Genomic DNA, 27,552 nt, shown 5'->3' on the forward strand with positions numbered 1-27,552 from the left:
TATTTCGGTCACTTGAATATTTCTTATTATTATTTCAATGTCATGATATTTCATGATGGTTATGTATTCTGTCTTTACATGGCAAGATGGGATTTTTTTTTCCATCCAGGGTCAAAGAAGAAAGTGACAGGAAGGAAAACAAAAGGATAGGGAGGAAATGAAAAGGATACAATGACACATCTGATCAGCAGGCTCTTTTTTATTACAATGGTGAATGCAGTACATCAGAATTTAAGTACAGTTCTAAATAATTTATCAGTTGAAAAATGAGCAAAGAAAATGGATTTCATCGAGTTCTAAATGAAAACTAAATTAGCATCGCCATTATGATTTAGATCTAGAACCTAGTGCTAGTACTACAGAATAGACCTGATGCAAACTTGTTTTCAAGCTTTTGGTTGAGTTTCTTCAGAGACACGAATTTTGGTAGCACAATACCCGAATGAATAAGAAAAAGGAAAAAAAAATAAATACACAACTGTAATGCAGGTCTCTAGACCACTCCCGTGCACGAGCGAGCATCAGCCCCCGTTTCGTCAGTGTCACTCTCGTCATTGGCCTAGGCTAGGCTACTCGTGTCGTAGTTTTACTCGCCATCATCAATGTCATACATGGTTACACAAAATAAATTACATCTTGCCATCACCTCAACCACAGCAAAACCCTGAATATCACTCCCATCATAGTCACTCTCAGCTCACAAAACATATCAGCAAACGATACAGACATCGCAGACCTAGCTAACTAGCTCTAAACATAGTTGTAACTACGCCACGTTAGACATTAGTTGTACACAAAAATGAAACGGAGGTGAAAAACTAGTAATGAATACACGAAGATCATCAACGATGGCATATTACCGTAGAAAAAAATACACAGAACATCTTGCACCCAAAAAAAAATCGAGGTAAAAAACTACGATGAGAAAAACTAGGGTGAAAACACGATGCTTGGAGGACGAACGATGAAGACACTACGGCAAAAATGCTTACACAGAAAACAAACGAGCGAGTACCACACAAACTACGATGTTTTTGCACATACGTAGATAAGCTACATCGTGTTCAATCAAAAAACTCAACAAACACTAGGACAAAAACTCACCTCTAAATTGTTGCAAACGAGATAATCACTTAGAAAAAATGAACAAAACACTCTCAGAAGTACGATTGTACTCTGAGAATGAAAGATATAGAATGATACGAAAGCAAAAGAGAGAAAAGAGAGAGAGAAATGGACGGGAAACCTAGAGAAGGTACCCACACTCACTAACGTAAATGAAATTCAACACACACACCCCCGTGCCCCAGCATAGCAGTACACGTACACACACAAGGAGATATCGTCAAGCACTCTATGAGGAGATCGATATCACGATACCGCGCGTAAGAAATCACTGCAGTTGCTGGGGCAACAAAGATACATGCGCGCTGTAAACATGAATATTGATTAGTTTCTCAGCAGGCTCGAACCCCTGGCAGATGTTTTGGCCAATAAGAGACATTCTAAAATATGTTTCTTTGCATAAATTATTTTTCTGAGTCCCAGTAAGGATCTCTGTGATTGGCTAAAATTATTCTACAGCTCCTGGCCAAGCCTGAGGTCCTAGGACGCCCTCTTTTGGTCATAAATAATAAAAACCACGTTTTTTGTGGGAGGTGACGGGGATGGGTTAAACTGTCCAATTGGTATTGGGCAATTTTCAACATACTATGTATGGATGTAGTGTTACTGCAAATTTTATGCTCCCTGAGAGTGACATGTTATACAAATTATTGAATACTTTCCCATCTGTCTCCCCTTCAGTCTTGATAGGTAGACACCTAGAATTCAAATCACCCTTAGAGGGCTCGACATGAGCCATGGCCCAGTGTCCTGAGGCCACTAAAAATTAATGTTGGGCCACCAAATTTTCAAAAAGTTTATCTTGGTGGCCCCATTGGGCAACTAAAATTTAGAGTGAGTTATTATGTTTCCTATTCGTTTCAGGGCCACTATATTTCTTTTTCGTTCCATCAAAACTTCAGATTCAAAGATTTTAGTGGCCCCCAAAAAGTGGCCCAAATGGGCCACGAGAGAGAGAAAAAAGTAAGTGTCGAGCCCTTAGGCCCTCGGGCACTTGGCTTAAACTTGCCAAACTTGAGCTCCAGCATTTGGTAATCCCATCACATTATAACTTGACCCAGTTGTATGTTTAGGAAGTCCACTTGGGGTGTACCAGTGTACTAATTGCACCATCCGTGTGACACAAGAAGGATCGGAGTGATTGGGTAATTTCTGTTAAGGTAACATTTAATAGTTTCCAGACATATATGTGCCTATCAGCAAAGCATAATAAGGTCAATTGTTCTACAACCAAAGTAGACAATGAATGAATGACCAAAGTAGGTCTCAAGTCTGAGCAAAGTTACCATTTCGACTCCCACTACAATGAAAGCAGCAGTACCAAATCACAGAAATGTGACTTTTACAGTGTGGCTGATTTATGGTTTCAAAAAGTGAGTATGACCCCGGTATGATAGTAGCTGTGTCTTACTTGGTGCAAGACGGTACCGAAGTGATACAGATGTAGTTTGGTAAGTCCCAAAACAAGCACTTAGTAACCATCTGATTTTTTTTTTTTTTTTTTTTTTTTTTTGCTTCATAGTGAAAAACAGAGTCAGGAAAATATAGTAAAAGTTTGAATAAAATTCAATCCAATGTTGAATCAACCAATAAAGGTGATAACAATGGTTATGTCTGGCAATATCTTCAAAGATATTTAAACAAGTATGGCCACTGCTGGTGCCGGTGCTACAGGGCTTAGTTTCAGATTTTTTGCTTGCAGAAGCAGATGAGCAAGGTTCTTTTATTCATTCTTCCCCTATCCTTTTTCATTTGTTCTTCTCTTTAAAGCTGCCATAAATTGTGAATTTAAAAATTATTATTGGACAAGGAAGTGTAATCCCCTCTCTCTGCCGACGGAGAGCAGATGAGTTGCTTCGAGCATATAATAGTTACAAGTATCCGACATGAGCACGACATAGTTTTTGCGCTAATCCATAACCCAGTTTGGTGTGATGTCTGATCGTTTTAATCACGGTGACGCGACAGCCCCGGCGTTAGTCTTTCCGCAAGCCTGTTTATCTGTGTTTTTTTTTTTTTGGTGTGTGTGTGTCTTCGTTTTAACATGTGTGTATATTGTTTTTTTTGCCTGTGTTGCTTCAACACCTTATGTGCCATCCCCTCTGCTCAGGTGCTCCAAGAAGAGATGTAATCTCGCTTGGATAAATACTTTACAGCAATCTGTGACTTGCAAAGCTCTTGATTTAAGGCCAGCCAATCCTTCGCCGTCTCAATATCTTGATAAATCCTGTGATGAGATACTTGATTGTGTGCAATTATTTTAGTGTAACTTATTCAGCTCGGGCACAATTTTGCCTTCACTGTCTTTTCTAACTGAATTGTTCTCTTCCCCCCCCCCCCTTTGTTTTTGTTTTTTTGCCCTCTGTATTGTTTGTTCGAAAAGTATACTGTATACGCCATATATTTAGCGAGTCTAAATTTTTGCGAATCGGGACTTCCCGACGAGTTCGCAAGTGGTTAAATTCGTGATTTCGGAGTACTAAACTGAACAGAGAAATGTGCATACCAATATGTCCAATTCATATCGAGATCAGAGTCAATTTTTTCCGTGTGTCTTTAATTTCGCGAATACCACCTGACTCGCGAAATTCACAAAAAGAAAACCTCGCAAAATATTTGGCGTATACAGTACATAGAAGTTGATGTGCTGCATCCAATCTTGCAGTGTATCAATACAGTTTTTAGTAGATCTTGTGGGAATATGTGATAAAAAGCAGAATGGTCCACTTGTCTTGGCTTAAAGGCTACTCGGGCATATTAACCTGTTGAAGACTAGTCCCAAGTATACTCGGGCAGGTGTCTATGGGAATGGCATGTTGTGGCCAAGTCAGCCTGTCCTCAATGGGTTAAGAGCGACGTTGAAGAATTGGATTTTGTAACTTTGAATAAAGAAGTGAGGAGACAATTGTGTGCCTATATATGATATATATGTGAGATATTATACAAATACCAGGCCTGAAAGGTTCTGGCTAAAACTATGTGCATGAGATGACTTCTATCATGGCACTATTTTTTGAGGGGCACAGCCCTGAAGAAAATGTGCTCTTGAAGTCACTGGTGCTCTCGACCAATCAGAGGTTACAAAGTAATTCGTAAGGGATATAGATCATATTATATGTGAGATACATGAATATTATGTGTGTGCAGACGCCAATGGTGCAGATAGTACTAGTTCGCGTCTGAAAATGGGTCATGAAGATTTGATCCAAATCTAAACCTCCCCGCCCCTTGTTTTGTACACATTTGTAGAGGTGAAATGCACAGGCATTGATTTGATTTACGCGGTTTCGTCGTAATTGTGTCCCCATCACTTCATTACGATGATGTTTGATAGTCGTCCTTGTATAAATCGGCTTCAGAGACCTATATTGATGAGAACAGTGTTAACCCTGCAATGCACTACCTGTCTCATCTCAGCAGAGGCCTAGAGAATTTCAGAGAAGTTAGCATTTTGCGAGTTCTGTTAGGCATTTATCCCAACTGTAGCAGCCAAAGAAAAAAAAAGGGGGGAATAAATGAAAAGAAAATCACATTTGTCAAGTGTCCCTTTCCAATACTTCAAGCAAAATAGTGAAGACAAAACTTAATCTTCTGGTAAAGTTGTGAGCATGAATGTGGAGATTGTCTGTTTATAGAAATGTCCATTGTTCTGGGTAAAAGTTTCACTGTCTGAGAATGATGTTTCAAATGATTTTTTTTAAAAAACAAATTGAAGGATATGATATGATTTTGTTCTTGCCAGACAGTATTAGTCATACCTCATCATTTTGTTGTTTTTGTATTTTTTTCTTCTTGTGTGTAATTTTGATATGTTTTGTTTCTTGTTTTGTTAGGGGGCAAAATGATCAGAACAAGATTAGATTTTCTTATCAAAGATCTCCGTTGTCTTTCTTGGGTTTATTTTTAGAGAATCAGACCAGTGTTGGTCGTACCTCATAGTTTTGTTGTTGTTGTTTTGTTTTGTAGAGACTGAGATTATGTTTGTGCATCACCAAAAATCACTGATAATTCCTGCATCCAGATTTGTTGATAAGTGTTTGTTGTTGTTTGACCAAGGTTTATATGTCTTTCCTACCTCTGTATTTGTTTTCTTTTAAAAGCAAAATGCATTTAACTTAAGGCAAAACCCAAAGGCCCGAATTCACGAAGGTGGTACAAATGAAACCATGGTTTTAAACCATGGACAAAAACCGTGGAGTGCCAAGTGTCGCATGGAATAAATCGTTACGAAATCAGTTATTTCGCCGATGAAATGATCATTTTGTAACGAAATGACAACATTTTGTAACTAAATGAACATTTCGTCCACGAAATGATAATTTCGTTAACGAAACTGTCATTTTGTCAACGAAATGACCAATTTCGTAATGAAATATTCCGTGCGACACTTGGCGCTCCATGGTTTTTGTCCATGGTTTAAACCATGGTTTCATTTGTACCACCTTCGTGAATTCGGGCCAAATAGGTTTATGATATCATCATTTAACAATGACGAGCAGTTTTGTTCGTATTGGTGTAGGCACCATGCATGATAGATGGTCACAACTGGGTCAGATTATCATTGCTGCGTCCTCTCTGTCGAGAGTGGTCATATACTCCCTAAAACTGGCCACTAAGAACTTCTGCTTGCCAGCAGTGCTGTAGTGCAATGGGAAGGATTCTGTAGATGCCATTGCATCTGATCCACAAGGTTGACGCTATGTTTCTCTTTGTCTTGAGGTCTGACAATCTGTGAACTGTGGCCACCTTCATACAGTGGCCATAGCTCTTGATTGCTTGAGCCGACGTGTAGAGTCTGGTTTACAATTTCGTTTGTGGCTCTTTGCTGTCCGAGATTACAGCAGCCTCGTTTTCAGTATGATCCATTAGGTAATCGAGAAAATGTCATTTCATAAATTATGCAAGTGTCGAGACAATGCTGTCAAAGTGGATAATTTCGTGTGAGTAATTTTTCGTGCTCAGCTGGGTAGGATGGATGTCACTCATTTTTAATTCCGCAGAATCAGAACATTAATTATTGAAACACATCATGTATAAATTGTCGTGTGCTTTTATTTTTGCGCTAGTTTCTTCATTGCATGAAATGCGCAAAAATTTTCACACCATGAAAATGTCCACTTGTACAGTATCCTATTTTCATATGTAAGTAAATTCAAAACATTAATTTTTTTATTTTATCATGGTGGATTCTCGACATGAAGCATCTTTGTTTTATAGGCTATCATCATATTGAAATTAAGGTCGCCTGTTTAAAGATATAACACCCTGCTGTACTGGGATTGAACTGTGTGTTGTTGAAAGAATGGAACACTTATACGTGATTTGCTGGCAATGCGCATTACTCCTCCCATGCATCCTATGGATGTGGGCCAGTGGCAGGGGTGATGGGGGGTGTGAGAAGGGACGAATGGACAAGGGAAATGACCGCTGAACCGGGGAAGATGACCGCTGGACCTTTGGAAGATGACCCACGAACCAGACGGGGGGCCTATCTGTGCTGGTCGGCCTGAACCCGTAAGGTCTTAACTTGTGCTGATGTCGCCAATACACAGGTTATGGCCTTAGGGTAGCAGGCCGGACAGACCTGTCCTCGACTGAAGATAAAAAAGTCCCTCTTGCGCTCAATCCCTCTCATAGTAACCCCCCTCTTGCACTGACATTGTTAACCTATATGGGCGCCCGGGAGTGTCGCACTGCCATTTGTAGCTCCCCAGTGTGAATGTGATTTACATTGCATGAATTCGCAGGTTGCTTTCTTTTTCCTTTTTTTGTTTTTCTCCACGAGTTCGGGCAACATGTCAGACAAAGTTCTGGATCTAGCTATACACCTGTCAGAAGAAATGAGAGTAAAAGAAACAGCAAGGGGGTTTATTCTGTGGATTTACATACCTAGAGGTAGTGGCAGTTGTCTTCTGTCAGAGGTTGTAGTTCTTTTATGTGAATGTGTTGTCAGAAGTTGCAGCTCAGAGGGCGGAATGATACAGAAAAACGTGTGGGCCCCCCCTGCAAATTAATTTCAAGACCACAATCGTTTCATATTGTAGGTTTGAGTAAGAAGTGGCAGCAGTCAATGTTTTTATCTTTTTTAAAAATCTCTTTGTTAAAAGCATTCAATATGATGTCTCTTGAAATTGAAAATTACATGGTTTACAGTTCTGGTGATTGCATCTTGACTTATATTAGTTCACCCTTGATGGTGGGCTAGTGCCAGAGATAGGTTTGTATGGCATCCATGTCTCTGTTTTTTTCATGTCTGCAATTTCATTCTTTGGATGCATTAATGAGAGAGAGAAAAACAAAATTATTTGTGTATTTGAATTAGTTAGAGGATTATTTTGTTCTTGTGTACATGTGATTCAAGCAGGCTTTCAGATTAACAAAATTAGCTTGAGTAGCATGGAACATGTGCCTTACCAAATTACACGTATACATTCTTTCTAAATGTGCAACCTCCCAAATTAATTGCTGCTCCACGTCTTTTAATTCTATTAATTGTCTGTATTTTGTCATAAACATACTCATATTTCATTATTTTCTCATTCGGCAAAGTGTCATTAGTCTGTCAGGCGTTGGGCACTCCCATATTGTGTTATTAATTGTCATATTATTTACCATAGCTTGGTTGTACAATTAATTGTTCATCAGTTCTTTCCATGAAATCCCCTACAATTCCAATACCATGGGAACGGGCTATTCTGGAAATTAAAGTCGATGACACAACGGCAAGGCTATAGACTCTTTTCTTTTGTGCGGCTCCGTCTAAATATAGCGCTAATGATAAAGGTATGATGTACTTAGAGTCCCGTCTACTGAAAAATTCAGCATTCATTTTGAAGGAAATGACCAGTATAGTGCCCATAAAGCAATTGTTGCTGGGCTGGAGTTTCAGAGTAGACCACGGAGCAATATCGGTAGAGCATTCTTTTCACAACCTTCCTGCTTTGGTAAGAGGATTGACCAGATTTTCTTTTCTCTGCTCCAACAAGCAGGTAAAGAGGTTTTGACAAATACATCAAGGCAGTCGGACAAAACTCAAATCTGTCTACCAGTCATAAAGCTTTTGGCTCATGCGTGATACAAAATCTTATTTTTGATTCAGAGTACACAGTGTACATTTTGAGAGGTTATTACCTTCTTTTTTTTTCCTGAATGTACTTGAGATCAACCAATTATTTCCAAAACAAAACAAGGAAACATAGATTTTTATAGTTATTAGAATGGCAGTTTCAGTGATTATTGAAGCTGAGCCAAACAAATGTTTCGGAGGCTAAAGCTTTGTTGAATATATCCAGACACCAAAAACCAAAAGCAGATCTATACTAAGGATTGTGATTGGTCTAAAGCATCTACAAGAAAGGATTGTGATTGGTCAAAAGTTTTGTAATCAACTTGGAAGATTTTACTCTACCTTCGTCTGGAAAACCTGATGGTTGTAGAGGTAGAAATGGCTCTTTTAGCCTTGTGCTACGAAGCTAGGTCCGGTTCATTCCCAGCGAATTCCACGGCGGGGCGTTACGAGAGTGAGCAGGCACAAATAAGGAAGTAAATACTACCACACAAATAGGAACTACTGGGACTCAGTAAGGGGAATGTAGCACCAAAGATCCTCTGTGATCTGTACTGAGGTACTTCCCCCAATTTTGTCTTTTTTTCACCTCCTTTATACTTATGAAAATGGTCCAGCAGAAATCGTCACGTATTTGCCGACGTTGATTGTAGTGGCAAATTTTAATAGTTTAAAGGTACTCGACCATTTGTTTCAGAATGCTGGATTTCTTTTCTCTTTTCTCTTTTTTTTTTAAGATGAAAACTCTTCAAATATTTTTCACTGTTTTGAATTAAGAGTAGTATTTAAAATTTCAAAATTAAGCATTGAGAAAGGATTAAAAGAATGCACCCATTCTCATAATTCTATTCCATTTGCCTATATTTCATGAGATGTTTTGAGTGTCTTCTAGCCAATCTAACTCTGTCAGTTATCATCGGCAATCTGTTCGACTGCTATCACGTGATGAAAAGATATGTTGGTTCTTGAAGGGTTAAAGTATAAAGGTAGTATTCATGTAGTACTTTTGTAATAGGTTTTAGATTGTAACTGAATCAGCTGTTGTAGTCGACATCGACTCTCGACATCACAGAAGTTGCCCTCGTATAAAGCTACAGTGGAGTAGACCTGCCCTGGGAATATTACAATCATCTCTTCTTGCTATGTTAGGCAAGACCTCAAGGAAACTTAGAAAGACCTCTCTTGTTTGGTTGTCACTGGAATTCCTTGCAATTATGTAATTCGGGCACTGGTTTGTCCTCTGTTGATATTTGATTAACAGTCAAGATGTGGGACTTTGATGACTATGTCATAGAGATGCAATAGGCCCATATTTATCAACGCTTTGAAAATTGAAGCCGACATTTTCCTCTTTCTTCTACGTCCGTAGCAGTACCAAAGTTTGATCTGACATCATTTGTCGCAACTAGTGTGGTACACAGGTTTGGTTGAAGAAGAAAAAAAAAAGCCTAGCCACATCAGTCTAGACTCTATGACCTGAAATGAGCAGGTATATGACAAAGTGAAGTAGCTTGTATCTGGCCACTGCGGGCCAAAATTGCCTGCGTATTTGAATGCTCTTAATAGCTAACCGGGGGACCCCTGTGTCACTCTGCTGTGTGTGCCAATAATCAAAACATATGCAGCCTGTCAGATGTTCAAACAATGTCGAAAAGCGGGGTGATACTGATGAAAAAAAAAATGGACATGGAGATATGATACTGCTGTTGTACATGCCACAGATTGAACGCGAAACGAATCCTCTACAAGGCATGCTTGTGATACTCGAGCAGTTGTCGGTGGTAAAGCGACACCAATATTTTGGCTACGAACCAGAAAGGGCTATGTTTCTGGTGTTGTTGTTTTTTCTCCTTCCAGGACAGAGGTGGAAAAGTTCCCTCTTGGCAATTTTCATGATTTTTTTTTTTGCTTTATATTTTCATTTGTTGTATGTCCATCTCATTATGCTGATGATATCGAGTTGCAATGATATTTGTAATTAGAGACTAAGCAAAGTTTGTTTCCATACTCGTGTATGAATATCATTTTTTGTTTTGTTTTGAATATCTGTCTTCCACAGGTATCGCCTTACCTGAACCATCAATTTACTGTGCAGGGCTCACATTAATATATATACATTGTAGTGCTTTGCCATACTTTATCTAAAATTCTTGATTATGGTGCTTTGAATGTTGTACAGTCCCTGAAGAGTGAATCATTTGCCTCACAAATTGGCATGAAACCTTTTGGATGGATGTCAGCATATAAATTCTGTCCCTTTTTGGAGATTTTGGCACACCTTCACTATACAGTGTATCTGAGCTGTCATTCTTATTCTAAAATCAAAATGCAAATAAATGATGGTATTAAAGAGATGTCAAAAAGTACCTTCCAAGAAGAGAATGGAAGGCATGCAAAATGTTTAACATCCAAACTTGAATTGTTTTCAAACCTCCCTCGGTCATATGTGATGTTTGGGACGGTATATTCCCGCTTTGAATGTTAATAGCATTTGAAGGCTCGTATTTGGTAAACACCATATTTGCTCAGATAGCTTGAGCAAGTCTGGACCTACCTGCAAATGTATACCTTGTTTGGTTTTGTTTTGTTTTTTTTTCTGTTTCATTTATGTTCAGTAGGTATATTAACCAGATGTGTCTTGTGTTTGCATGGCAGTGTAGACATAATCGAGTATTGTGATGTTGTGACGACATCATGTTTATATTGTTATTTCTCATTGTTTGAGGAATGCCTGTGTTTGCATTGTTGTAGTGTGACTTGTTGGTTATTTCATCGAAGTGCCTGTTATTATTTGATTGTGTACACGTAGATGTCGCATTGTTCAGAATGTTTGGAAAATGTTGACATTTCAAGTGGATATAGCGATTTTCATTTTCGTCAGAGTCAAGTGGCTTTTCAAAGTGAGAGTAATGCACATATTGTTTGTTTTTATCTTTGTACAATAATGACGTACATGTATGTTGTTGAAAAGTGTATCATGTATCATGCACGTTTTTCATAGGAAGAATAAGCCCATATTTCAAAACGTCACTTGGTAATATTTGTACCTTCTAACCGCTTGACTAGAGAGCAAATTTTCTTCTTCTTTTTTTTTTTGCAGAATATACCATAAAGATAGTTCCTTAAATCAGAGAAGTGATTTCAGCACTTTTTCCTTTAAAAAAAAATGAAAATACAAAGGTACAAAAAATGTGCCTATTGTATGATATTTTTGTTATGTGTACAACTGTGCTAATAAATATCGCTGAAATTTTGAGTAACTTCAGTGGTTGCAAGCCCTCTGGAGTTACAGGTATCACCTACAGTGTAGGAATGAGCAAACTTGTCCAAAGCTGTTATTATTAAAATGAAAGGAATACTCCTATTATGGCAAGGGAGGGAGCAACTTCCCATTCCTCGCTGACCAGTGATGATCCTGCTCTCAATCGTCTGCATGCAAACGAGGTTTCCCTTTATTGTTGTTTTTAGTTCTTATTTACGTTGCTGTGACCCCGTCTGGACCCGTAAGGTCTAAAGCTGTGTCAAAGGTCAAGTGTCACCACAGGTTTAGGGCTTCGGGTACCAGACTGGGATTCACGCCTTCCCACACTGCATTGCATGCCCACGTCTGCAACTCCGTCTTGGATTTTTGTTTTTTGTTTTGTTTTTGTTATGTTTTTTGGTTATGCTTCAGATCCTCCTGTTATTATTGCATTTTGTTTCTGATACATCTTAACCACAGTCTTTTGTTGTTTTCGTTTTATAAATGATACATTTGATTTTTTTTTTCATTTTTTTGTTTTGCCTATGATTTGCACAGTTTGTTTCAGTGCACGATATTTTGTGTCAGTGAAGGATGAATACTTTTGACTGCCTCTCTGCTTGTGTAAATTTGTGTTTTTGATAGCTTGTCGCACATGTTCATTGAATATTTTCTATTTACTCTGTATGACGACAGGTGGTAATTTATCATGCCTTTTGAATTGCTCCCAATCATTGTCATTCATTTTTTTTCTCCTTATAATGGAAAAAAAAAATCGAGCTATCAGTATTTTTACTTTGTCTCCTTACCTCAAACAGTGTCATACTTTAGACAAATTGTATAAACATAATTCATTTTGACTGTACACTCCTTACCCCCCCTCCACCCCCAGAAGAAGAAGAAAAAGAAAAAAAAAAACACACCCATATTTAAACTCACCCTTTCTACAGTTCAACTTGGTCAAAATGCATGTTACTTCTCTGTAGAATATCAATGCAGTCATTCACCTTTGAGGGTCCTGATTGTGAAGGAAATTTATGGAGAGAAAAGGAAAAACAAGTTGCAGAAATTTCCTTGCTGCTTTATGACATACTGGTTAAGAGATAAATTTTAAAAAAAAAATCAATGTTCCAGAGAACGATACCGTCCAGGTGTAGATGTATTGACGATCCCAAATCAATTATTTTCGTCTATGCCCTGTCCTGCCCTGTCCCCCACGCCCCCTTTACATTGTGACCCACCAACTCCCACTTGCCCTCAAGGGGGGGGGGGGGGGGGATGAATAGTGGCCAGAGTATAGCTTTAATCCCCACATACCATGGTGTCTGGCCAGGGCCTTTGTTATCCCCTTCTAATCCTGTTTGTCCCCTTTGTGGAGGGCCACTCCAGGCCCTTCTTGTAATCCGTCCAAATGACCGCCCCTTCCCCCATTATCAATGGTCAGTCTCTCCAATCAAACTCTTATGGATCCAAGTTTGTGCCTGGACTTGTCTGGGTCTCCTTTCAGAGGTGATTTTTACGAATGTTTTGCTCCTAACCCATTGAGGATGGGCTGATTCTGCTACAACACGCATTTCCCATAGACACCTGTACGAGTATACTGAGGACTCGTCCTCAACGGGTTAATTATGATGCTATTAATTCCCATTTTTCATCAACAGTATGTCTGTGCGGTAGTATCCTCTCCTGTTTATACTAATGTCCCAGTTTCAAATCTTTTTTTTTTTTTTTAAGTCATCAGTTACTTGGCTAGTTTGCCAGAAATAATCTGTGTAAATGTGCGAGGGAAATTTTCCCATAAGTAAGATCATTTCCTCTCAGTTATACTGTAGGGATACTTTCATTCAGGGCTGTACATGTTCATTTATGTTACATGTTCCCAGTATCAGATGAACAGAGAGCACAAACCCACCATGTGTCTTCGCCACTTCATTGCAGGAGTGGTCAAAACCCGGGATTATGATAACTAGCAATCGTTATTTGATTTTCGAATCATTATTTCGGCCAAATCCTTGTGTAAAGCTTATTACCTGCTCTCTGTCACTATGGCAAGTGTATTTGTACCACTACTTCTACTGCTGCTGCGACTTTTTCTTCTTCTATTACCATCACCATTGTGGCCAAGTCATGGTTGTGAAATATATTATGGTAATATTTATATTTTTACTCTGTTTTCATGTGTCTGCTATGTCTTTATGCGAGTCAAGAATTCCTGTTTCATGAGAGACCAGGGAGTTATGTCCTCTAGATGTTTCACGCCAAGTTATTATATAACTTCACTGCTGTGTATATAATGTGCCTGTATCAGCTTCAGTATGATGTGGTCCGGACCTTTAAGTTTTGTTTGCACGTAGGCATACAGTGATTAAGCACCTCATCGTGTGTGCACTTCATATCTCGTCATTATCAAGCCAGACAGATGGATGCATATATGCTACTGTGTAGTACCAGTATTAGTAATGTAATGGCATACAAGTAGGTGGGGCTTTTAATAAAACATAGACTGATAGTGGGATCTGAATGACATATTTTTTTTTTACATATTTATATAGATTTCGTATTCTTACCTTTTAAATTACACTACAACAGTACATTAGGCCAATTTGACACATAGTGTATTCAAATTCATGAAAATTTTTCCTCTTCAGCATGCAAATACATGTAAATGCTGGAAAAACACTTTTGCATGCAGTAGTTGCTGTATTTGGCAAGCCGTGGGCAAACCCAGGACAAGCTTTCAAGTTGTTTGGGACAATATCTTTGTCATAAAGAAATGCATTAAATTTTAGTATGTAAGTACACTGGTCTATTCAAGTGCTTTGTTTAATACAACAATTTTAACAAAGAGCATTTCATGTGGTTTAGTATATGACCGAATATATGTAAGTATTGTGGACTGTTCAGTGCTGTACAACAAAAGCATTTCAGATGGTTGAGTATAATAGTGCTCTCCATATTATATTTTCAATTGATCATTTGATGTATGTCGTTTGTAGGGGCAATGGCATGAGGTTGAATTTGACGGGTAACAGTCAGCCAGGCATGCGCTGGCACTTGTCGCAGAGACACACGCGGACAATTGCGGATGTGCTGCCACGTTGTTGACGCAAGCGTCCGAAGCGAGCCCACAGCACATTGACATCGCAGAATGGCAAGGGCGTGTGATGTAGGGTGAGGTCATGGAAGACAGTTGGGAGAGGCGAGGTGTGAAAGGAAAAAGGTGGGGAAAAACAACAAAAACAGATAGAGAAGTTGGAAGACGAGGTGTCGAAATTGGGAATGTGATAATGGCGAGAGTGGGGGTGAGAGGTAATGATCTATGGGAGGTTTTGAGTGGCTCGGCACAGTGCTGCGACCTATTCTTCCCCGTATTGATTCGCTAAATAGAGCGCCCTTTGTTACGCTTTGTCTGTGGGTGTCTAGCCGCGAAAGAGCGCAGTCTGGAAATTATGTGTGGAGTGGGGGATGGGTGGGTGGTGGTGTTATGGGGGGGGAGGGGGGGTGGGGGATTGAAAGGAGGAGCATAAGACAGACATTGGGTCTCTCTCACTCACGCCCCACCCCCCTCCCCCCAAACCTCTATCCCCGAGACAAAGCAGTAGTCAGAGTATGTTAGTCGTGCCACGCGTTTTGGCTGAGCGAGGGGGCTGCTTCTGTTGTATATCCAGCCCATTGACCTTGCATGGGAGCTGCCATGTGCGTGTGAGAGACGGGACGAATGCAGGCCTGTCTTATCGGCCGATCGCCGGGATTATCCTTGGTTGGACTGAGTAGCATCTCCGTGTTTTACATTCTTCTACCTTTTGTGTTCGCCATGGGAATATTATCATGAAATGCATTCATGCATGGTTACCGGGAGTTCTTCAAAGTTGCTTATATGTGTGTGTGTGTATGTGTATGGAGACAATCTTTGATTTTCATGAAAATTTGTACTATTTTGTGTGTGGAAAGTCTTTTCCCTGTCCATGTCCCCCCCCCCCCCCCCTTCTCCAAAAATAGTTCCTAGTTTATTGCTCTTCAGATGGCAGTCCCATGACTCTTGTCAAAAAAAAAAAATGATGAAATTGCAGCCGAGAAATCAGAGTAGTATATTCTTGCAACGTAAGGGAGAGGGCGGTACAAGTATGAATAACGCTTACCTCTGGTTGGTTCGTTTTCATACTCGGTGTATTGTCAGTTTACTGCTTACACTGTGTGTGTGCAAATCTGATGGTTGTGGTGATGTTTTCTTCTCAAGACACATCCTCAGATGAGAAGTTGTGACAATAATTGTCAGCTTCATTTTGAAATTCTTGCTATCGGGAAATACAGAGGGAAAAAAAATGCATAATGGTATATTGTGTGACCAGCCAAGATGCAAATTGGACTAGAAAAGGAAGTTGTGCAGTAATGTATGAAATGGATTCCTCAAGTGTCATGCTAGAAGGCCTGAGCATATCATAGAAAAATAATAACATTGCAGCTGTCCTTTTTTTTTTTTTTAAATCCTTGTGTTGGTTCTGCATCTATAGCATGAAACAAACTTCTGACTTACAGTTCATTGCAAGCAATATTTCTATTTCTATATCTCCCTACCTCTTGTGGCCGCAATTATCAGCTCTTGAAACTAGTCCCAGAATGCTACCTGAGTAGTACAGGCCAGTTGAAACATATTTCTTATGTGTGAATGTAAATATTGCATTATAAGGGACTGGTTCCAGTTCCAGCTCTCCAGTTTACCTCAGTCATTCCCTTAGTAACCAGTTTGTACACAATGTCAATAGTATTTTAAGATGATAGGCCTTGCAAGGTTAACCCCGTTGAGGACAAGTCCCGAGTATATTCAGGCAAGCATCCGTGGGAAATGCGTGCTGTAGCAAAATCAAACCACCCTTGACGGTGAACAAGTCCATCATTTCACAGATAATACTTTTCTTTTGGAGGAGTGTGTAAATATATCATGATTTGTGTTCAATCTTTGAATTTGCCATTATGTATTGAATTTACTGTGAGAAGAATCTGAAAGCTTCCAATAGGTCATTGTCCATCATTTCATTCTTTTTTATTCATTTTGGTTTTGGTTTTTGATGCTAGCGTAATGACCTGAAACTAGAAAAAGAAACAAAAAGGCAACCCGAACTTCCAGGAAAACAAGAGGAGACGTTATTTCAGTATTTAGCTAACTCCTGTGTAATGGCCAAATGTGTCCATATTTTTTTTTTCTGAAGGGAAATGTATATATGAAAAAATTAGGTGTTAGATATTATAATAATGTAAGAATATGGAGCGTCCGTCTGGTCTGAAGTGTTGTGATGTATCTAGATACATCTTTCGCTTTCGACTGTGGCCCTGGCATCTACTTCAGTCAAGTCCAGGCTTTGTGGGCTGTATGTGCGCTGAAAACCGCAACAGAAAGTACACTGAGAAGAAAAAAGTAGGTCAAGTATTGTTTTCCCCAGCAAAGGTCAAAATAATGCAAGCACGGCACTCACTAGCAAGAGCTGGAGTGAACGAAACGCATGCACACAAAGCATTTTTGTATATGTCTGTGTCTCAGCATCTTCATCGGAGTAACGCAGACTTTGCATTCGTGGTACTCTCTCATGTGAAATGCGGAAGTGAGCGATTGCCAAACTGTTCGATTCAAACGTGTCATTTCTTCTTCTCTCTTCTGTTGGAACCACCAATGAAGAATTTGATTTCTACGCCTCCTATATACTCCTCCCCCCCCCCTCCCTTCAAGAAATTATGCTGTGCAAATGCATGTTGACTTGATTGATTTATAACACCCCGATAATCACTTTATTGTAGAGGGAGACAAAGTGAAGAAACTCGCACCTAAACCTTCACCCCTCTGAATGATATCTCTCTTTCAATCACTTTATGTGTCACAAGAAAAATTATCTAAATATTATAAATGGGTTCCTTTACCCATGGCGTCACAGTTAATTCAATACACAATTGTGTCAATGCAGGACACATCAGTTCCCATTTAAGCGTTAAGTCGATATCACCACATTTATCAGATTCACATTAGTAGTTTGTTACACATTCGTTTTCCATGATGTAACTGTCATCTTTTATTCCTTCAGTGGTTATTTTGCTATCACTTACATGTATTGTGGGCTGTAGAAAGCATCTAGATTTACTTTTATCATCAAAATCATTAAATGTTTTAATTAATAACATTTATTCCAGAATGACATTGAGTGGACAAAGTGTTTTGATAAATGCCAGGCAAAGACAATTCCTCTGCCACCATTCATTATTTCTTTCTTTTTTTCACCACCCTTTCAGGGTGCTACATAACTTTATTTTACCACTTGCCTGGTTGGGCAAGCAGATTTTCAAATTTGCTGCAAAACACTTGCCCGAACGTTAATTTTACTTGCCCGAAAAAAGTCCAAAATATTAGGAAATGATATAGAAAATTATGTGTTTAGTCAAGGGCATAATAAAATACAATCGTTGGAATAAAGAGCACACACTGATTTGCACGCTTAAAACACAATTTAGTAACAAAAACTTTGTCCGATCAAGTGTTGTATTGGGGCTTTGTCACGTAAGTGTTGGAAAGTTGCTGAAATGAAAGTGTATTGCATTACTAAACAGCCATTATCTTTTGGCTCCTGTATGATTGACTTTGTGGGTTTGTTGGGCAAAATAAGTGAAAAAAAAAGCAACTTCAAAACTTTAATTGTTCAAAAACACTTGCCCGAATTTGATTTTCACTTGCCCCGGGCAATCGGGCAAGTGCTTATGTAGCACCCTGCCTTTGCCTCTTGAAGTGTGCTTCCGACGACGTCACAAGTTTGCCAGAAGACACTCTTAAGTGTTCGGGAGATGATATCTAATATCTTGAGATTTGTGCATTTTCAGTGGAATTCAGACTTGTAATGCAGAGAGACGTGAAATTCATTAAAACTAATCCAAGGTTCTGCTGGATCCTGGCAGATCTTCTGGTACGAAATTCATTCAGATTATCCTGCATCTAAAACAAGATGCTAATCAACAAGTGGGTTCTTTCCATATTTTTCCTGTTTTTCAATCCTTCTCCAAAGCCTATGTAGGAGTTGCAGTTCATCTCCAGTATATTTTTCAAATGTGTCGTTGAGATTATTCTGGGAACCCCTCATCTGACAGTACCACCAGGTCATTACCATCAGTGGTGCACACCGTTTTAAAGTCTGTGACGTATATTCATAGTCACATAGTGCTCACTTTAATGATGGGTTTCAAATATTCCACAGTAATGAACGCCCCCAGCCGTAGTGGCACGTGGGTGTACATGATGACTTGAATGCTTTTGGATCTATGTATATCTCATGACTTCCTGTTTATCTCTTCCTGTTCTCATTCTCATTCTGTGGAGTATATGAGAATATAAATATGCAAGTATATGGGAGTATATGGAAATATATTGGAATATATTGGAATATATGGGAATATATGGAAATATATGGGAATATATATGGGAGTATATGGAAATATATGGGAACATATGGGAATACAATATTATAATCGTGTCCAATGAAGACTTGAATGCTCTTGGATCGATGTATCTCATGACTTCCTGTTTATCTCTTCATGTTCCCATTCTCATTCTGTGGAGTATATGAGAATATAAATATGCAAGTATATGGGAGTATATGGAAATATATTGGAATATATTGGAATATATGGGAATATATGGAAATATATGGGAATATATGGGAATATATATGGGAGTATATGGAAATATATGGGAACATATGGGAATACAATATTATAATCGTGTCCAATGAAGACTTGAATGCTCTTGGATCGATGTATCTCATGACTTCCTGTTTATCTCTTCATGTTCCCATTCTCATTCTGTGGAGTATATGAGAATATAGATATGCAAGTATATGGGAGTATATGGAAATATTTGGGAATATATGGAAATATATGGGAATATATGGGAGTATCCTATGGAAATATATAGGAACATATGGGAATACAATATTATAATTGTGTCCAATGAAGACTTGAATGCTTTTGGATCTATGTATCTCAATACGTCCTGTTTGTTTCTTCCTGTTCCCATTCTCATTCTGTGGAGTATATTGGGGTATATGGAAATAAATGGGAATATATGGGAGTATGATATTATTATATGGGAGTATATGGGAATATATGGAATTATATTATATATGGAATTATATTCGAGTATATGGAATTATATTCGAGTATATGGGAATACATTACTTTATAGGTGTTTATGGCATATCTAGGAGTATTTTGGGAACATCTCGGAAAATATGAAAGTATTATGGAAATGTACAAAATGTATAGGAGAATAAGGGAGTATGTGAATACATGGGAGTATGAATATTTGGGGTCTATTTATGGGAGTATACATGGGAATATATACAAAAGTATGTGGGATTGTATGGGAATATATGGAAGTGTATTATAGGAGTATGTGGGAGTTTATGGGAATATGTGGGAGTATTTGGAAATATATAGGAGTGAATGCGAGTATATAGTAGCGGTTGTGTTCCTTTTTTGCTTTTGTTGATATTGCTTAGATAGAAGGGGGAAGCATATTTAGTGATGAGTGATTAGAATGTTACTGCCACTTGTTTAATAGTGCTCCCTACTCCAATTTAATGCTTTATTCCTGCCCTCCCACTGCCAGGCCTAACATGCCTAAGTCTGCTCCGAGTGGGTGTCATTACTAAAATAGAATCCTCCCCTCTGGTGGCATAGTATCTTCAGTTCTCCTCCTCCATCTCTCCTTCACTGTGATTGTCTCTTTATATAAAAATAACTGTTTCTCTTAAGAAGTTGTGATTTTTTTTTTTTTTTTTTTTTTAAGGAGTGGGCTCTCCCACACAAATCTTTGCGATCTGCCCACATATTTGCTCAAGCAAAATTTGTCCCGTCATTTGTTTGTGTAAAATGTTTCCTTCTAGAGATACTATGTCAAACCGTGCAGCTGCTGTCGAACTCTGTTGTATCTCCCCTCATCCTCTTTTCCAAAGTGGAAGTTATCTTCACGATGCAGTCATCGTAGACTTATTGTGACATCACACATTTTTCACAAAGATTTGTTGTTGTTGTTGTTGTTTCATTCTCACACAGAGTGATCTATCACACACCCAGACACATTATCATAATGTCACCTCGGGGCCTTGTCGACATTTCCAGGTGTTTGAGTTCAACTTGCCGTATAATGTATGGATACAAGAAAATTGAGAGCTGTCACTCGCCGCCGTAGCAGAAAACAGTGCCTTAGTATTGGAGGTTTCATCCATGTACATTGAGTGAATATTACTTTTTCTGGAGTAATAGTGGCAGTGGACATAGTCGGCGTGTGCAAAGCTGTGCTCATGACTGTATGTCACAGTGAGTATGTCCAGTTATGCATTTGTGCTGGAGGAAGATTAATTTCTTTGTTGCATTTCCCCGTGAATAATTCGAAATACGTCTTAGGGACACTTCCCCTTCAAACAAAGGCTTATACTCTGTTATCATACTGTGCCCCTTCCCTCTACATGATTGGCTATAGTGTGTGCAGATGTGGTATTGTAGATGGCAGCAGTAACAATGGCACTGTGTTGTAGCTATTCTGCCTGTCTGTCTGTGTACTAATCACTCATATTGCCCACAAGCAGTGGAGATGGGGCGCAGTGTATGTGACATTGTCATGACAGCCCAAATTCTGTTTTAACCATGTGACCTTTAGGAAAAATTGTAATCCAAAGTCAATATGTTTCTCAGATTTTGAGGGATATAAATGTACAAGGGATTGTCACACACACACACACATACAGCACACATTGATTTTGTGACACCATGGTGTGCTGTACACATTTTTAAATGATTGAGTCTGATTTTCAGTAATATGAATTGTTATAAGGGCAGAGCTCATGGGCAGAGCTTGACACTACACTCTGGTTATCTCTGGGGGCGCGTTCGGGCCACTGAAATCTTTGAATTTGAAATTTTGGTGGCCTGAAGTAGAAATGTATCGGCCCGAAATAAAAAGAAACTTAAAAATCCCTTTTGAATCTTAGTTGGCCGATCGGGCCACCAACAGATACCTTTCTTGGAAATTTGGTGGCCCAACATCCAACAATTTCAGTGGCCCCGGGCCAGCACTACTGTCAGGCCCTGTATACCGTATCCTGAGGAGCAGGGACCTAGGCTCCACTCGAAAAGAAAGAAAGTCGTAGTTTTCATCATTAAGAGTCCGGCTGATCCATCTTCTTTTCAGGAATTAAAGATCAGAAAATGACAGGAGACGGTTGGATGGGGGGGAAAACGCCCACTGTTTGTAAATTTCATACTTGCAGTCGGCTCGTACTACCACAAAGGACGCACTTCCTCCTTTAAAGATGATTCAGTAATTGCCCTGATGTTTGCTTAGGAATATCATCTGAGTACATTCCTCCCCCTCCAATGCCGTGATTTCATTAGCCGCAAACACCTTTCACACTCCCAAAGACGGGGATGAGGTAAGCCGGCAATTTTTATTTATTTATTCATTTTTTTTGTGCACGGAATCAGCGACTTCCGGCCGACTGCCGTCGGAAAGAGTGCAAGCTTCATTCTTTCGGTCTTCCTTTGCTTCCCCCCCCCCCCCCCCCCCCCCCCCCGTTCTTTCTCTCTTTTTATTCTTTTCCTTTCTTGGGCTTAATGTTTCTTGTCTTTCTTTGGCTTAATCTTTCTTTTCTTTTCTCTCTCCTCTCTTTCTGTCTCTCTCTCTCTCTATCTCTCAAATATATCTTTCTTTCTTTCTTTTTTCTCTCTTTCTTGTTGTCCTCCAGAAACCTGCCTTCCTCGATGAAGAAAGATTGGTGATCTCATTGCTTTGATGTGACCACACAAGGTTCACATTCATGGTGTGATCATGTTCCATACTGTTGGGTCTTCAAAGTGTTTTATAAACTCCATCCCCCCTGTTCTATTTCCTCTTATGATTGGTGCACATTGCACAAAAACCAATAGGAGTGATCTTCATCTATTTTTGAACATTTGTTGTTATGGTTGTGTGCATCGTTTGGTTGCCGTGATTAATGTTGATCTTTTCGTTACTATGGTTAATGGTTGCCTCATTTGCCTCTTTTGCCTCTTTTGCTGTTGCCATGACACCGCTCATGAAGGCTGCCGGGATGCATACACATTGGCCATGGTGTGGCTCAAGAGGGCGCTTTGCTACTCCCTTGGGTTGGGTTGTCACTTTCACGTCAGAGCGCTCTTATCATTTAAAAGGAGTTTAATCGATCTGGGATTAGCTCCAGCAGGGGGATGCAAAAAAAAACAACTGGCAAGTAGACCCAAAACATCTGGATGGCCCCTCACACAGGGACCAAGAAACTTTGGGTACAAGGTCAAAGATGTACAGAGGGAATGCTTCAAAAGAAGGATATACATGCACTTCGTGGTTGGTGACCAAATGATTACAGCTTTGGCGCTATAAGAAGAAGGATTTGGCATTAGTTGCATTCACACTTCAGATGGCAAATTTTGGGGAAGTGGTTTTCTTCTCACACTAGCATCCAGACACTCTGAAACTCCCCCCCCCCCCCCCCCCGCCCCCAATCGGAAATTCACATTTTGTGTTTAAAGTTTGGGGGAGGGGGTGTTTACTTTACCGTTGGGTCACAAGCAAAGCACAATGGACCAGCAAGATGTGTCTTCCAGAAACGAATCTTCCAACATTTCCGCTAAAATTGTTTGAAAAAATATTTGTTCTTCAAAGTAGGAAACTGTCATGGGAATTGAAAGATTCTCACTGTGAATTTCTGTGTAAATTCATAGTGGCCTTGCTCACGATCATCAGTGAAGGTGAATCTTCCGGGAAGGAATTTTCTGAAAGATGGGTTCGGTGTGAACCAGCCCAGTATATATTCGTGTATACCACTTCAGCCTCCTTTGTATCATTGAATGTGTCATTTGAGAATTTACTACTATGAAAGAGAATGGAAACTCAAAACTAGATTCTAATATTGCAGCAGGCATTAAGGAACTTGAAAGTGAAATATTATTTATGGGTTGTCCCCCCCTGTACAATGTCCAGCGAATCATGCAAAGGAAAACTATCACCGCTTGTAGCGCTATGTGTAACCCTTTACGTGCTCAGGTACTGATATGCTTGAGTTGGCAAGCTTTTTCGTCAGCATTTAGTTGCTCATCTGGACTTGACCCTGTTGTTAAAGGAGACCTCTACGGTTGAACAATCATAAATTGGTTTAACACTGGGTACAGAGCTTCAGAATATCTAAAGGTGCTATAGTGATTGTGATGAGAGATAAGAATGTTTTCAAAAATTTGTAACAAATCACAGTGAACAAGGACGATGACATGGCGGCTTCACATTTTACAGTGCATGAGTGGGTGCTCAAGGAAGCGGAACAAGAGAAGAAAACATGCATAAATTCTATGCAGGTGAACTTGAAGCAAGCGGTATTGTCATGGAATGACACTGCTACATTTCTGATATATTTGAACCTCCTGTGTCCTCATCCTTGTTTAGTGTAATTTGTTTTTTGTTTTTCATAGTATTGGTCTCTCTGCTCAAGGACCACAATAGATTACACAATGTATCACATGGAGCCGTCAATTTATGTACTACATGATGTGAAATTATGAAAATCTTCTCTAGACCTCTCCCTTAAAGTTAACACCCTCACTCAGGTTAGTATTATGCCTCAGTCCAACACAAAGGCCATGGGTATCAAACACAGCAGGGCTATATAGGGAAATATTAAGTAATCTCTAATTCATTCATGCAGACATCTATAATGTATGCCAGTGTGCAAAGAAAGTATTTTAAGAGAGCACGCTAATCAGTAAATGGAGAGCAGTGAGGGGTAACGACCTCAAAAAGAAGTACCTGTCTGGTCAGGCTGGTTTTGATGCAATCGATACTGACGATAGTACTGCAGCGCAATCAATTTTTGAAGAAAATTTAAAAAATTCTCGATATAATGACCGCCGAAAGAAAAAAGTTATAAAAGTAGACACCGAGGATCCATGGATTCTTCGAAAAATAGATTTTTATCACGCACTGTTTCCATTATAGAGGCCATTTGTTAATGATTTAGATTCTCTTGATAGACAAAGCCTACCCATGAAAAGTCTCATGCAACAATAAAGTTGTCATGTAATCTACATTGGCTGGACTAAAGTAATATTTCCTGGTACTGTAAAAACATAACTTGGCAAAAACAAAAAAAAATAAGTCTCCTAAATTTGAGATCCATTAGCCGTGTCTGAAATGTATGTAAATCGCTACCCCACGTGACTCCTCGTACTTTTCCCCCGATTGCAAACCGAACTGCGTAGCTGCACGACATCTCGCACCGCAGGGTTGGGGGGAAGGTGTATCGTTGCAAGCAAATATTTATACAGCAGTGGCTCGATGAATACGGAACTTGTTTGCCAATTATGGCACGGAAGATGTTGTTTTGTTGGTTTTGTGGATTGTGCAAGATACAGGTACACTGAACAAGCCTGAACGTCACAATATTTCAACCTCCCCCCCCCCCCCCCCAAAAAAAAAAAAAAATGAATAGGAAATAGAATTGTGATTATGATGTATTCTGGCATGAAGAACTGGGTTGCAGTATAAAAGGCATACTTGGTCATTATCACTTTAGATAAGAATATTATATCAAAAACAACCGACCGTTCCACCCACCACCCCCCCCCCCAAAAAAAAGATGAAGGAATAATTTGTTGGTTTTTTTTCTGTAGTTCCCCTTGTGTTTATCACTATAGCAACCAAACAATATATCTATAGGCTTTAGTTGCTTGTACCACAAGTATGTACCGTGTATAAAAATATATTACTGGCAGCAGTCAGTATTGAATACCAGCGCAATTACAGTATGTCCCCCCCCCCCCCCCCCAATAGTCTTTTAGAACTAGTATGGTCTCTGGTTTTACCTGCAAAGGGTATAGACCTAACACCAGGACAACTTTGTTCATTACCCGGTTCGATATGGAGAAACAATTTGTGTCCCGAAAGCGGTTGTCATTCTCATATGCGCAGCCGCATGCATCCATATGAAATTGTCATTAGGAGGACATATGATATATATGGAGGGCATAGAAAGGGGGTCCCTTTCTATCGCGCTTTATTTTATGTTGCTTTTGTGTTGTGGTTTTATGTGCTGGCACATGACTTATTTCACCCCAGACTCACAAATATTTCAATCGCCATGCAGTGTCCTAGTTATTGCATGACCTTTCTGATTTTTAGTACAAAACCTCCAGTTGCGGGCTTTGTAATTTTGTTGTTTATTCATGACTGCTCCGAGTTCCCCCTCCGTGTCGGTATCTATTCAAACGGAAGAGAACCGGAAAAGGAACAATGCACAATCAGCCAATCGGAGCAAATTTTTGAAAGTTTGTCTCATTAAAAGGTACATATTCTCACCAGAATCGTATTGCTAGATCTGAAATCAGCCATTGCCATATTGAAGAATACACATACCCAATGTTAAGGCAAGAGTTTCTTGCTACTGTTAACTATAACCCAGTCTATTTCAATATCAATCCCAGAAATTTTAATTACTACCGTGCTCAGTACAGAGATTAACACAAGCTCAGAAACATTTTATTTGTAGCATGTTGTAAACTAAACATTATATTTGTGTTGATTGTATTGAAAATGAGGAATGATGTAGTTATATAGCCATGCTGCTATCAAGTACCAGTAAACTGCATTCCAGCATTGCACAGTATAGGCCTACTGTATGTATGCATTTTTGGAGAAAGGGCGGATGTGAATAGGCTTGTTGGAGTCATGAAAAAAAATGGTTTCCCTTGCTGTCTGTTCGAGCAAGGGAGACAAAGAATAGGGGGAAGGAAGGATTCTAGAACCTTTGTGCACCGGTCGAACGCGGGAGCAGCTTGCACTAAAAAACAGCACCCTTTCACAAGCCTGATTCACCCGCCCCGCTGTCCATGGTTGCCGCAGAAAAGAGAAAGAGATAAACAAGGTCTGAGCAGTGAGACTAGGTGTCATGCCGCAACCCTGCCCCAGACAATAGACATAATAAGAATTCACCAGACAGTGTGAGCTGGTAATGCACACAGTGCACCTGGCGCATAGTCTACATACTTTGGACCTTAGATTGCCAGGCACCCACTTGGGGTAGGGCGCGTTTGGGTTCTTTTGAATGCAGTGTAGTGTGCACACGTAGAGTATTGTGTACATAGAGTGTGTGTGTATGTGTGTGTGAGGTGTACGCTGAGGGAAGGGTGGGGGGGGATGGCATAACAACTGTTATCTTCCCAATCAATAATACCCATCCAATTATGCTAGTCTTGAATCTGTGCTCATATTAGGCCATATATTCCCTGACATGCTTGAGTTATCATTTAGTCAAATGTCAACCCTCCCCTCCCCCCCAAACACAGTCCTGCCAAGAAAACTATGGTTGACCAGTAGATGACCCTCGGACTGCAAGCATTTTTAATGCCTGAAGACATATATTGACATGAGATATAATGAGCGGGGCGCTTACACCTGTGGCGAATGATCAGATTACAATGCTGTAGGCAAATGTCTTATGGTGGGAGTACACCTGACTTTTACAATTTGACCGGTTTGGCAGATACCACAAGTGTGATTTCACGTTGGGCTTACAATGTATGTGACTGGCCAGCGCAAAACAAAAAGCACAAGTTGCGGACGAATCTTAACAGGAGGGAGAACCCGGAAGAGATGACATCATGAATATTTTCGGCAGGAAATCATGTATTCCGCCGTCGGTTTGATCAGCCTTTTCGCTCGATGTGTCTGCCATCTGGGGGGAGAACAATATGGACAGTTAGTAGGGTTTGTTTGTGTGTTTTTTTTTCACAACCTGCTTTGTGTGCCTGGATTCAGACCTCTGCTTTGTGTGTATAATATGCACATGTGTACATATGTGTGAATATGTGTTTGTATGTATGTGTGTGTGAATATGTGTTTGTGTGTATGTGTGTGAATGTTTTTTTTTTTCTCTGTGCATGTGTCAATGTTTTTTTTTTCTCTTATGTATGTGTGTATAATTATTTTTCTGTGTATGGATGTTCAGTGTATGTGTTTGTGTACTATATGTATGGATGGATGTATGTATGTGCTGAGTCTGTATTGTGTGTGTGGGTGTGTGTGTGT

The 27,552-nt window shown here is 39.6% G+C and overlaps 1 long non-coding RNA gene across 1 annotated transcript in view; it reads left to right on the forward strand.

Annotated features, from left to right (window-relative positions):
- The window catches only part of LOC139716566 (uncharacterized), a 65,636-nt gene that overhangs the window by 33,681 nt on the left and 4,403 nt on the right, over positions 1–27,552 (forward strand). The gene's annotated exons all lie outside the window — the stretch shown is intronic.

Source organism: Diadema antillarum, unplaced genomic scaffold (assembly GCF_040938485.1).
Source record: "Diadema antillarum isolate AM-2024a unplaced genomic scaffold, OU_Dant_1.0 scf00000066, whole genome shotgun sequence".
Lineage (NCBI taxonomy): Eukaryota > Metazoa > Echinodermata > Echinoidea > Diadematoida > Diadematidae > Diadema > Diadema antillarum.